This window comes from Petromyzon marinus, assembly GCF_048934315.1.
Source record: "Petromyzon marinus isolate PM22_M1 ecotype Great Lakes invasive population chromosome 83 unlocalized genomic scaffold, UKy_Petmar_22M1.pri1.0 chr83_unloc.3, whole genome shotgun sequence".
Lineage (NCBI taxonomy): Eukaryota > Metazoa > Chordata > Hyperoartia > Petromyzontiformes > Petromyzontidae > Petromyzon > Petromyzon marinus.
Genome location: NW_027422636.1, coordinates 251,490 through 265,756, shown reverse-complemented (window position 1 = coordinate 265,756; position 14,267 = coordinate 251,490).

The following is a 14,267-nucleotide window of genomic DNA, read 5'->3' as shown; positions in this document are numbered from 1 at the left end:
GTGAGCTCCTCACACAATCCAGTCTGGTTAAACCCAGGATGGATCGTAGGCAGGCCAGCCTAAATGTTTCTAACCGGCGAAGATGTTCCATTAGGGGGGTCCACGTTTCGCAAGCGTAGAGAAGGGAGGGAATGACCGTGGCCGAGAAGACCTGAAGCTTAGTGCGGAGCGACAGACCAGGTAGCTTCCACACAGCGTTACGCAACCGATGAAAAGATATTGCCGCTCGACTGATTCGGAGTGAGACCTCTGCTGTTAAACTGGAGCCAGTCATAAGCACACTGCCCAGGTATGGGAAACTCTCCACTCTCTCCACAACTGCCCCATCACCGATTGGGAGTTGTGGGGGTGGAGTGTCCGATGGTACAAAATACCCAGGCAGGTGCTTAGTTTTGGTGGGGCTGATGGTAAGGCCCCACCTCTTAGTGGCACGCTCCAGTCTCAGCAGCAGCGTCTCCAACTCCTCCTCTGACTGAGCAGCTATTACCAAGTCATCAGCATACATAACGTGGTTGAGCAATAGGGAGCCATCCCTTGACCGCACCCGGGCATCGATTAGCCTCCCATTATATCTGTACCATATGGAGATTCCCCCGGTACAGCTATTGAAGGCTTCACGAACTACGTGGTCAAAATAGATGTTAAATAATGTGGGAGCCAGAGGACATCCCTGTCGCACCCCAAGGTGTACAGGGAATGGCTCTGACTCCCGGCCACGTAGTTTTACCCGGGCCCGCTCACCATCATGAAGGTCCTTAATGATCGTGAGCAGAGGGTCAGGTACTCCAAAAGCACGAAGAACGACCCAGAGCCCAGGCCTACTGATGGTATCATAGGCCTTGACCAGGTCAATAAAGCAGAGATGTAGGTCTTGTTGGAATTCCCTACACCTCTGCTGTAGCAGACGGACAGAAAATATGGCATCTGTGCAGGACCGCCCTTTCCTGAAACCGCATTGGGGCTCCGCAAGCCTCTCCTCAGCGTGCCTGGCAAGGCGATGCTGAATAATCCTTGCCAGGACCTTTCCCGGCACACTGAGGAGTGAGATGCCCCTGTAGTTGTTACAGTCTGTGCGGTCCCCCTTCTTAAAAAGGGGGACCACCAGGGCATCCTTCCAATCCTGCGGAACCCGTCCAGTGGTCCAGACTGTTGTTATGATGTCATATAGGGCAGTCTGTGCAGAAACGCCACCCTCCCTCAGCATTTCGCTTGGGAGATCATCTCTGCCCGCTGCCTTTCCTGGTCTCAGACTCCGGATCGCCTTCAATACTTCCTCAGCAGATGGCACCTCAGCCAGCCACTCACAGGGGGTGACTTCATCCAATATTTGAGGCACCGCAGCCTCAGCAGGGTCATCCTCACTTTGTGCCACGATGTTTTCCTGGCTGAGGGATTTTCCCTCCCCCAGGACCTCACAGAAATGCTCAGCAAATCTGCGAACCTGTTCCTGGGGGTCGGAAATTGGATCACCGTTTTTTCCCCTAATGATAGTAATAGGTGTGGCGCTGCAGGTTACTTTTTTGATGGAGTTAAATAGAGATTTGTGATCACGGGCCACTGAGGCAGACTCCATCTCCTCAGCAACCCGCGACCACCACCCATCCTTGCAGCGCCTCACGGCTCTCCGAACCTCCGAGCGAAGGCTGCGGTAAGCCTCCTCATTCTCTGACGTGGGATTCTGTAGCCGATGACAGTGGGCCTGTCGCTTTTTCTCAACCATCCTGAACAACTTCTCTGTCATCCAGGGTGTCTGGGGAGGTCTGGACCGCGTACCCAAAGCAGCCATTGCAGCTGCATGAGTCACAGTCCTAAACCTCGCCCATTTACCCTCGACATCAGGAGGAGTCGGGGACGATGCCAATCCCAGCCGCAAGCGATGATGAAATTCTCGCTTGCAACTTTCATCAGATAACTGAGACCAGGCCACTTTAGGTTGGAATGGGGTCCTGGGTGTACACCCACCACCGGAGTGGAAGAATGGCAGGCGCATCTTACAGATGACTAGTCGATGGTCAGAGGGCAGATCAGCTCCACGGTAGGTCCTGGTGTCAAGGACATGGGCTCGCATTCGCTGGTCCGTCACTATGTAGTCCAGCAGATGTTCTTGCTTGGACCCGGCATGCATCCATGATGTTGTGTGGATGCGCCGATGCCGGAACAGCGTGTTGGTAATTACAAGCCCATGGGCTGCACAAAAATCTAGCAGCCTCCTACCGTTGTTATTGAGCTGATCTGGCCCATGCCCTCCAATCACTCCAGACCAGGTGCCAGTATCATGACCAACTCGGGCATTGAAGTCACCCAACATGATGACTCTATCCCGAGGGGCCACTTTAGCCAGCACCTGTGACAGGAGGTCATAGAAGGCATCTGACTCATCGGCTTTGCCTGCATCCCTCCACGGATGTTCATCTTCGGTGGGGGCATAAGTAACCACGACCACCACTCCTCGCCTCCGGTTGATGGGAAGGCGAGCCCAAAGTAGCCTGGGGCTTACAGCTTCCCACACCTCACCGCCACGCTCCCACGCCCCCTTCATTCTTTTGTTCAAAAGAAGACCCACACCCTGTTGTTTGGCAGTCTGCTGCCCCGAGTAGAGGACTGTCCACCCCTCATGGTGGCAGGAGCCAGAGCCGGTCCACCGGACCTCCTGAATGCCGCATAGATCCAGGCGGTACCGGTCCAGCTCCCGACAGAGGAGTGGCAGCCTCTCCTCTGCAGTGAGCGTTCGAACATTCCACGTGGCCAACCGTAGTGGCTTTTCGTTGTTTCTGGAGTAGCCCCGAGGGTAGGTATTCAATCTCCTGGCTCCGCCAATTGGGGTTTGGCCAGGAGACGTCATAGACGCCTGGCCCCCCGGGGCCTCCGGCACAAGCTTAGTTGTTACATATTTCAGTTTAATTCGTAGTTTCGTGGTAATTAATTGAAGGTGGAGGGGTTACCAGCCCCTCGCACCCATCCAGAGCCCCCGTTTAGCCCCTGTGGTGGACACATATGCCATGAGGGGAGGAGCCAATCAAAATTGGATCTCCCCCCACAGCGCTGTCCACGACAGAGTTGCCCGTCCGGCACCGCGAGGAGGTAGGGGGTTGTTTTGCCGGACTCACTAAGACACACACACTAAGACACACACTAATGCTCACACACTAAGACACACTAATACACACTAAGACACACTAAGACACACACTAAGACACACTAAGACACACACTAATACACACACTAAGACACTAAGACACACACTAAGACACACTAAGACACTAAGAAACTCACCTCTCGAACTACCAATCATAGTCACCGACCGGAGCTGTGTAAATACCAGGTTTCAACCGTACTGTGCCTAATTTAAATCGTCTGGATGTATTATTTTATATTTCTCGACTCTCGTTTCTTGGCGGTCTTCGGGCGAACTCTTAACGAAGGAAAAAGGCGGAGTTAAAATAGAAACTAAAATAACAAGAAGCGATGCATCGACCGCCACGTGATGTCGCGGCAGCAATGACGGTGGACGTGGGGCGACAAGTTCAGCTCTTTCTCTCAGGCATTTGGCTTCCAAAACGCATCGTCCGATCGCCGTATTTATCTTGTGGGGGGCGGGTGGGTGGGTGGGTTTCAGGGGGTTGGGGGGGGGGGTGGGTGGGTTGTATGGGGGGGGGAGGGTGGGGAGGGGTCACGGGGGTCGTCGTCACGAGTAGAAGTCTCGAAGTCGCGTTCGGTAGGAAGCGGCGGCGGCGGCGGCGTCGCGGGGCCGAGAGGCTCGTCACCCGCGGGGGTCACCCGCTAACTGGAAGGGAAGACGGGATGGTGACGGGGGACGGGAGATACGGGACGGGAGACGGACGGGGAAAGCCTGGGAGCGAGTCTCCCGCTACATCACCCCCCCCCCCTCTCTCTATCTCGCCGGTGATTTTTTTTTTTAGCTCGCGGATTGTCACTCCTCGTTGCGGTTTATTCTGAGTTTTGGTGGCCGCGCTGACGTCACCCGGTTACTCGCCGTTACTACCGGTGGCGGTGACGTCACCTGGTTACTCGCCGTTACTACCGGTGACGTGTCACGGATACTCGCCGTTACTACCGGTGGTGGTGACGTCACACGGATACTCGCCGTTACTACCGGTGGCGGTGACGTCTCACTGACACTCGCCGTTACTACCGGTGGCGGTGACGTCACACGGACACTCGCCGTTACTACCGGTGGTGGTGACGTCACACGGATACTCGCCGTTACTACCGGTGGTGGTGACGTCACACGGACACTCGCCGTTACTACCGGTAGCGGTGACGGGTCACCCGGTTACTCGCCGTTACTACCGGTGGCGGTAACGTCTCACGGATACTCGCCGTTACTACCGGTAGCGGTGACGTCTCACGGACACTCGCCGTTACTACCGGTGGTGGTGACGTCTCACGGACACTCGCCGTTACTACCGGTGGCGGTGACATCACACGGACACTCGCCGTTACTACCGGTAGCGGTGACGGGTCACCCGGTTACTCGCCGTTACTACCGGTGGCGGTGACGTCTCACGGATACTCGCCGTTGCTACCGGTAGCGGTGACGTCTCACGGACACTCGCCGTTACTACCGGTGGTGGTGACGGGTCACCGTCTCTCGCCGTTACTACTGGTGGCGGTGACGTCACACGGATACTCGCCATTACTACCGGTAGCGGTGACGGGTCACCGTCTCTCGCCGTTACTACCGGTGGCGGTGACGTCTCACGGACACTCGCCGTTACTACCGGTGGCGGTGACGTCTCACGGACACTCGCCGTTACTACCGGTGGCGGTGACGGGTCACCGTCTCTCGCCGTTACTACTGGTGGCGGTGACGTCACACGGATACTCGCCGTTACTACCGGTAGCGGTGACGGGTCACCGTCTCTCGCCGTTACTACCGGTGGCGGTGACGTCTCACGGATACTCGCCGTTACTACCGGTAGCGGTGACGTCACACGGATACTCGCCGTTACTACCGGTGGTGGTGACGTCACCCGGTTACTCGCCGTTACTACCGGTGGCGGTGACGGGTCACGGTTACTCACCGTTACTACCGGTGGTGGTGACGTCTCACGGATGCTCGCCGTTACTACCGGTGGCGGTGAGGGGTCACCGTCTCTCGCCGTTACTACCGGTAGCGGTGACGTCTCACGGACACTCGCCGTTACTACCGGTGGCGGTGACGGGTCACGGTTACTCACCGTTACTACCGGTGGCGGTGACGTCACACGGATACTCACCGTTACTACCGCCCCCTCCCCAAAGACAAAGATCCCCCGTGTAGCCTTTAACAGGCTGTCGGGGCAAGTGCCGTTAGTAGCGATCTGCGAAGCGCCTGAGGAGGGGTTAGCAACCAACGACACAACAACACAACAACAACACAACAACACCACAACAACAATGACGAGGATAAAGACGAGGACATGCAGCAGTTCTAAAGGAATGAGTTTGTCAAGTGTTGAAAAGGTGCTGCTGGTGCTGCTGGTGATGGCGGTGGTGATGATGGCGGTGGTGGCGGTGGTGATGGTGGTGATGATGATGGTGATGGCAGTGATGATCGTGGTGATGGTGGTGATGATAGCGGTGATGATGGCGGTGGTGGAGGTGGTGGCGGTGGTGGTGATGGTGGTTTAGGATTTTTTTTACTCATCCCATCAGCCTCACTCACATGGAGGGAGGCTGGGCCCGGCCATCATCACACGCAGTGATCATAGCAGCTCACACCGAGTGGCTCATATCATAGAGACCCACAGAGACCCACAGAGACCCACAGAGACCCACAGAGACCCACAGAGATCCACAGAGACCCACAGAGACCCATAGAGATCCAGAGACTCGTATAGAATCACAGAGACCCAAAGAGATCCAGAGACTCATATAGAATCATAGAGAAACCATCGAGACCCACAGAGATCCAGAGAGACCCACAGAGACCCACAGAGACCCACAGAGACCCACAGAGACCCACAGAGACCCACAGAGACCCACAGAGACCCAGAGAGATCCAGAGCCACTCCCCCTAGCCTATGAACATCTGAAGGGAGTTGACCAGCGCCGCTTAGACAGAGGCTGACACTGCTGATGAGACACTCAATGACAAAGCCACTCCCCCCCTAGCCTATGAACATCTGAAGGGAGTTGACCAGCGCCGCTTAGACAGAGGCTGACACTGCTGATGAGACACTCAATGACAAAGCCACTCCCCCCCTAGCCTATGAACATCTGAAGGGAGTTGACCAGCGCCGCTTAGACAGAGGCTGACACTGCTGATGAGACACTCAATGACAAAGCCACTCCCCCCCTAGCCTATGAACATCTGAAGGGAGTTGACCAGCGCCGCTTAGACAGAGGCTGACACTGCTGATGAGACACTCAATGACAAAGCCACTCCCCCCCCCCCCTAGCCTATGAACATCTGAAGGGAGTTGACCAGCGCCGCTTAGACAGAGGCTGACACTGCTGATGAGACACTCAATGACAACGCCACTCCCCCCCTAGCCTATGAACATCTGAAGGGAGTTGACCAGCGCCGCTTAGACAGAGGCTGACACTGCTGATGAGACACTCAATGACAAAGCCACTCCCCCCCTAGCCTATGAACATCTGAAGGGAGTTGACCAGCACCGCTTAGACAGAGGCTGACGCCGCTGATGAGACACTCAATGACGAAGCCACTCCCCCCCTCGCCTATGAGCCTGTTCACGGTCCACATGGAACGCCCTGCGTGGGCCTGATGGGTGGAGTAGAATCACGGCGAGAGATATCCCTCGTGCATCGCTGGCGGTGATGGCGATGACGATGCTGACGATGGCGATGATACTGATCGTGTTGATAATCGTGATGTTGATGATCGTGACGACGATGATGCTGATGGTCTCATCATCATAGTGGCCATGATGATCATAATGATGCTAATGGTGCTGATGATGATGATGACGATGAAAATGCTCATCATGATGCTGATAATGCTGGTGCTGATGATGATGATGCTGATAATGCTGGTGCTGATGACTGATGATGATGCTGATCATGACGCTGACGACGACGCTAAGACGGAATATCACAGACCCCCGTGACGTTACCCCTGATGTGAGTTTGGGGCACCCCCCCCCCCGTACTCTCCCTCCCACTCCTCCCCCCGGGCTGGGTCCCACAGCTCGCATCAGGTCCGCTGCATCACCGCCAGGCCAGGCCTCCAGGTTGCACGCCGCGTTCACGCCGCCTCTGTAACCCCCACGCCGCCTCCTGCAACGTGGCAATTCGTGCGCGTGTATTTATAAACCGGTCACCTCCCTGTTGGTGCACGCGTGCCCGTGTGTGTGTGTGTACACGTGTGTGTGTGTACACGTGTGTGTGTCTACACGTGTGTGTGTACACGTGTGTGTGTGTGTCTACACGTGTGTGTACACGTGTGTGTACACGTGTGTGTGCGTGTCTACACGTGTGTGTGTCTACACTGTGTGTGTGTACACGTGTGTGTGTGTGTACACTGTGTGTGTCTACACTGTGTGTGTGTCTACACGTGTGTGTGTGTCTACACGTGTGTGTGTGTACACGTGTGTGTGTCTACACGTGTGTGTGTCTACACGTGTGTGTGTGTACACGTGTGTGTGCGTGTCTACATGTGTGTGTCTACGCTTGTGTACACGTGTGTGTGTGTCTACGTGTATCTACGTGTGTGTGTACACGTGTGTGTGTCTACATGTGTGTGTCTACGCTTGTGTACACGTGTGTGTGTGTACACGTGTGTGTGTCTACGTGTGTGTACACATGTGTGTGTACGTGTCTACATGTGTGTACACGTGTGTGTGCGTGTCTACATGTGTGTGTCTACGCTTGTGTACACGTATGTGTGTGTGTACGTGTGTGTGTGTCTACGTGTGTGTGTCTACGTGTGTGTGTGTCTGCACTTGTGTACACGTGTGTGTGTGTCCATCTGGTACAAATACAATGGGAGGCTGATCGATGCCGGGTGCGGTCAAGGGATGGCTCCCTATTGGTCAACCACGTTATGTATGCCGACGATCTGGTAATTGCAGCTCACTCAGAGGATGAGTTGGAGACGCTGCTGCTGAAACTGGAGCTTGCCACCAAGAGGTGGGGCCTTACCATCAGCCCCACCAAAACTAAGCACCTGCCTGGGTATTTTGTACCATCGGACACTCCACCCCCACAACTCCCAATCGGTGATGGGGCAGTTGTGGAGAGAGTGGAGAGTTTCCCATACCTGGGGAGTGTGCTCATGACCGGCTCCGGTTTAACAGCAGAGGTCTCCGAATCAGTCGAGCGGCAATATATTTTCATCGGTTGCGTAACGCTGTGTGGAAGCTACCTGGCCTGTCGCTCCGCTTAAAGCTTCAGGTCTTCTCGGCCACGGTCATTCCCTCCCTTATCTACGCTTGCGAAACGTGGACCCCCCTAATGGAACATCTTCACTGGTTAGAAACATTTAGGCTGGCCTGCCTACGATCCATCCTGGGTGTGTGAGGAGCTCACAAATCCTCGAAAGATCTGGGCACGGTCCCATCGGTAAGCTCCTCCGGCAGGCAAGGCTGCGATGGCTGGGTCGTGTAGCCCGCATGCCCAGCCACCGCATGCCGAAATAGCTTTTGTTCGGCCGGATCGACGGGGTTAAGCGGGCGCGGCACGGGCTAGAGAAGAGATGGAGTGACATGGTACAGGAGCACGTGGAGCTGAGTGGACTTGCCGATGACCGGTACCAGCGGTGTCAAGATCGGCCTCTGTGGAGGAGGCTCGTGAAGGACGCTACTGGGCAGTTGGAGGCAGTCGCCCTCCAACAACAGAGGGCGGAGGAGCGACGCTCACAACAACGAGCGGAGCGCCGGGTGGATAAAGCACAGCAAGTTGGTACAGTAGGGGGCACAGGTGGTGCATCAGCCAGTCAGTCGACCCGTGGCACCTGGGTCTGCCCATTGACCTACCAGCGGACGTTTGACAATTCACGTGGCCTCAAAGTGCACATAGCCTGGCACAAGCGTCGTGGTGATGTCACCGCCACTTAGTGGCGAATGGCGGTTGTTGTTGTGTGTCTACACTTGTGTACACGTGTGTGTCTACTTGTGTACACGTGTGTGTGTCTACACATGTGTGTCTACGTGTGTGTGTGTGTGCGTGTCTACACTTGTGTGTGTGTGTCTACACTTAGTCGTGGGTTCTACGGATGCACACACTTGAACTTGGAGGCAACACGTTCATTACACAACCCCAACAGGGTAACTACAAAACGTAACAGCTGTTAACTCTACCACGACGGGGACACGACAGAGCTGGGTCTGTCAGCCAACACGCTGCCTGACCCACGATGCCGAACGTGACGACCGAAGACCGAGGATCGAAGACTCGTCACGCCGACGGGTTCCATTCCAGCGGACGGCAGCCATCGCTCTCGGGACCTCCCCTTTTACAGTGGACCCGCCCTCGGCCACGCCCCCTTCTGGATCTCACCAGAAGGGGGCGTGGCCTCGCTCCGCCCTCGGTCACGCCCCCTTCTGGATCTCACCAGGAGGTGAGCTCCTCCGGCAGGCAAGGCTGCGTTGGCTGGGTCATGTAGCCCGCATGCCCAGCCACCGCATGCCAAAACAGCTTTTGCTCGGCCGGATTGAGGGGGCTAAGTGGGCGCGGCACGGGCTAGAGAAGAGATGGAGTGATGTGGTACAGGAGGACGTGGAGCTGAGTGGACTTGCCGATGACCGGTACCAGCGGTGTCAAGATCGGCCTCTGTGGAGGAGGCTCGTGAAGGACGCTACTGGGCAGTTGGAGGTAGTCGCCCTCCAACAACAACGGAGGGCGGAAGAGCGACGCTCACAACAACGAGCGGAGCGCCGGGTGGCTACAGCACATCAGGTTTGCACAGTAGGGGGCACAGGTGGTGCATCAGCCAGTCATCTCAGTCATCTCAGTCAACCCGTGGCATCTGGGTCTGCCCATTGACCTACCAGCGGGCGTTAGACACTTCACGTGGCCTCAAGGTGCACATAGTCTTGCACAAGCGTCGTGGTGATGTCACCGCTACTTAGTGGCGAATGGCGGTTGTTGTGTGTCTACACTTGTGTACACGTGTGTGTGTCTACACGTGTGTGTGTCTACGTGTGTGTGTGTGTGCTGCTTTGGGTACGCGGTCCAGACCTCCCCAGAGACCCTGGCTGACAGAGGAGGTGTTCAGGATGGTTGAGAAAAAGCGACAGGCCCACTGTCATCGGCTACAGAATCCCACGTCAGAGAATGAGGAGGCTTACCGCAGCCTTCGCTCGAAGGTTCGGAGAGCCGTGAGGCGCTGCAAGGATGGGTGGTGGTCGCGGGTTGCTGAGGAGATAGAGTCTGCCTCAGTGGCCCGTGATCACAAATCTCTATTTAACTCCATCAAAAAGTAACCTGCAGCGCCACACCTATTACCATCATTAGGGGAAAAAAACGGTGATCCAATCTCCGACCCCCAGGAACAGGTTTGCAGATTTGCTGAGCATTTCTGTGAGGTCCTGGGGGAGGGAAAATCCCTCGGCCAGGAAAACATCGTGGCACAAAGTGAGGATGACCCTGCTGAGGCTGCGGTGCCTCAAATATTGGAAGAAGTCACCCCCTGTGAGTGGCTGGCTGAGGTGCCATCTGTTGAGGAAGTACTGAAGGCTATCCGGAGTCTGAGACCAGGAAAGGCAGCGGGCAGAGAGGATCTCCCAAGCGAAATGCTGAGGGAGGGTGGCGTTTGTGCACATACTGCCCTATTTGACATCATAACAACAGTCTGGACCACTGGACAGGTTCCACAGGATTGGAAGGATGCCCTGGTGGTCCCCCTTTTTAAGAAGGGGTCCGCACAGACTGTAACAACTACAGGGGCATCTCACTCCTCAGTGTGCCGGGAAAGGTCCTGGCAAGGATTATTCAGCATCGCCTTGCCAGGCACGCTGAAGAGAGGCTTGCGGAGCCCCAATGTGGTTTGAGGAAAGGGCGGTCCCACACAGATGCCATATTTTCTGTCCGTCTGCTACAGCAGAGGTGTAGGGAATTACAACAAGACCTACATCTCTGCTTTATTGACCTGGTCAAGGCCTATGACACCATCAGTAGGCCTGGGCTCTGGTTGTTCTTCGTGCTTTTGGAGTACCTGACCCTCTGCTCACGATCATTAAGGACCTTCATGATGGTGAGCGGGCCCGGGTAAAACTACGTCGCCGGGAGTCAGAGCCATTCCCTGTACACCTTGGGGTGCGACAGGGATGTCGTCTGGCTCCCACATTATTTAACATCTATTTTGACCACGTAGTTCGTGAAGCCTTCAATAGCTGTACCGGGGGAATCTCCATATGGTACAGATATAATAGGAGACTGATCGATGCCCGGGTGCGGTCAAGGAATGGGTCCCTATTGCTCAGCCACGTTATGTATGCTGATGATTTGGTAATAGCTGCTGATTCAGAGGAGGAGTTGGAGACGCTGCTGCTGAGACTGGAGCGTGCCACTAAGAGGTGGGGCCTTACCATCAGCCCCACCAAAACTAAGCACCTGCCTGGGTATTTTGTACCATCGGACACTTCACCCCCACAACTCCCAATCGGTGATGGGGCAGTTGTGGAGCGAGTGGAGAGTTTCCCATACCTGGGCAGTGTGCTTATGACGGGCTCCAGTTTAACAGCAGAGGTCTCACTCCGAATCAGTCGAGCGGCAATATCTGTTCATCGGTTGTGTAACGCTGTGTGGAAGCTACCTGGTCTGTCGCTCCGCACTTAGCTTCAGGTCTTCTCGGCCACGGTCATTCCCTCCCTTCTCTTCGCTTGCGAAACATGGACCCCCCTAATGGAACATCTTCGCCGGTTAGAAACATTTAGGCTGGCCTGCCTACGATCCATCCTGGGTTTAACCAGACTGGATTGTGTGAGGAGCTCACAAATCCTTGAAAGATCTGGGCAAGGTCCTATCGGTGAGGTCCTCCGCTGAGCAGGGCTGCGATGGCTGGGTCATGTAGCCCGCATGCCCAGCCACCGCATGCCGAAACAGCTTTTGTTCGGCCGGATTGAGGGGGCTAAACGGGCGCGGCACGGGCAAGAGAAGAGATGGAGTGATGTGGTACATGAGGACGTGGAGCTGAGTGGACTTGCCGATGACCGGTACCAGCGGTGTCAAGTCGCCCTCCAACAACAACGGAGGGCGGAGAAGCAACACTCACAACAACGAGCGGAGCGCTGTGTGGCTAAAGCACAGCAGGTTGGCACAGTAGGGGGCACAGGTGGTGCATCAACCAGTCATCTGAGTCGACCCGTGGCACCTGGGTCTGCCCCGTGACCTCCTGCCAGCGGGCGTTCGACACTTCTCGTGGCCTCAGGGTGCACATGGCCTGGCACAAGCGTCGTGGTGACGTCACCGCCACTTAGTGGTGAATGGCGGTTGCTGTTGTGTGTGCGTGTCTACACTTGCGTACACGTGTGTGTGTATCTACGTGTGTGTGTCTACGTGTGTAGACACATACAGAAGGGGGGGGCGTGGCCTCGCTCCACCTTCGGGCCACGCCCCCCTTCTGGATCTCACCAGAACCACGCCCCCTAGGGCACGCCGTGCCCACTCTGGTGCCAGACAGATGCTCGAGAGGCACAATTCCACTGTCGTGACGGTAGCTGCCGCTAACGCTGTAGTGACACTCATTAACGTCACTACACACAACACGCACAACACACAGACACACATACACACACATATACACACATACACACAAACACACATACACACACATGTACACACATGCACACACCTACACACACACACAAACCTACACACACAACAACCGCCATTCGCCACTAAGTGGCGGTGACGTCACCACGACGCTTGTGCCAGGCTATGTGCACCCTGAGGCCACATGAAGTGTCGAACGCCCGCTGGCAGGAGGTCACGGGGCAGACCCAGGTGCCACGGGTCGACTGACTGAGATGACTGGCTGATGCACCACCTGTGCCCCCTACTGTGCCAACCTGCTGTGGTTTAGCCACCCGGCGCTCCGCTCGTTGTTCTGAGCGTCGCTCCTCCGCCCTCCGTTGTTGTTGGAGGGCGACTACCTCCAACTGCCCAGTAGCATCCTTCACGAGCCTCCTCCACAGAGGCCGATCTTGACACCGCTGGTACCAGTCATCGGCAAGTCCACTCAGCTCCACGTCCTCCTGTACCACATCACTCCATCTCTTCTCTAGCCTGTGCCGCGCCCGTTTAGCCCCCTCAATCCGGCCGAACAAAAGCTGTTTCGGCATGCGGTGGCTGGGCATGCGGGTTACATGACCCAGCCATCGCAGCCTTGCCCGCCGGAGCTTACCGATGGGACCTTGCCAAGATCTTTCAAGGATTTGTGAGCTCCTCACACAATCCAGTCTGGTTAAACCCAGGATGGATCGTAGGCAGGCCAGCCTAAATGTTTCTAACCGGCGAAGATGTTCCATTAGGGGGGTCCACGTTTCGCAAGCATAGAGAAGGGAGGGAATGACCGTGGCCGAGAAAACCTGAAGCTTAGTGCGGATCGACAGACCAGGTAGCTTCCAAACAGCTTTACGCAACCGATGAAAATATATTGCCGCTCGACTGATTCGGAGTGAGACCTCTGCTGTTAAAGTGGAGCCAGTCATAAGCACACTGCCCAGGTATGGGAAACTCTCCACTCTCTCCACAACTGCCCCATCACCGATTAGGAGTAGTGGGGGTGGAGTGTCCGATGGTACAAAATACCCAGGCAGGTGCTTAGTTTTGGTGGGGCTGATGGTAAGGCCCCACCTCTTAGTGGCACGCTGCAGTCTCAGCAGCAGCGTCTCCAACTCCTCCTCTGACTGAGCAGCTATTACCAAATCATCGGCATACATAACGTGGTTGAGCAATAGGCAGCCATCCCTTGACCGCACCCGGGCATCGATCAGCCTCCCATTATATCTGTACCATATGGAGATTCCCCCGGTACAGCTATTGAAGGCTTCACGAACTACGTGGTCAAAATAGATGTTAAATAATTTGGGAGCCAGAGGACATCCCTGTCGCACCCCAAGGTGTACAGGGAATGGCTCTGACTCCCGGCCACGTAGTTTTACCCGGGCCCGCTCACGATCATGAAGGTCCTTAATGATCGTGAGCAGAGGGTCAGGTACTCCAAAAGCACGAAGAACGACCCAGAGCCCAGGCCTACTGATGGTATCATAGGCCTTGACCAGGTAAATAAAGCAGAGATGTAGGTATTGTTGGAATTCCCTACACCTCTGCTATAGCAGACGGACAGAAAATATGGC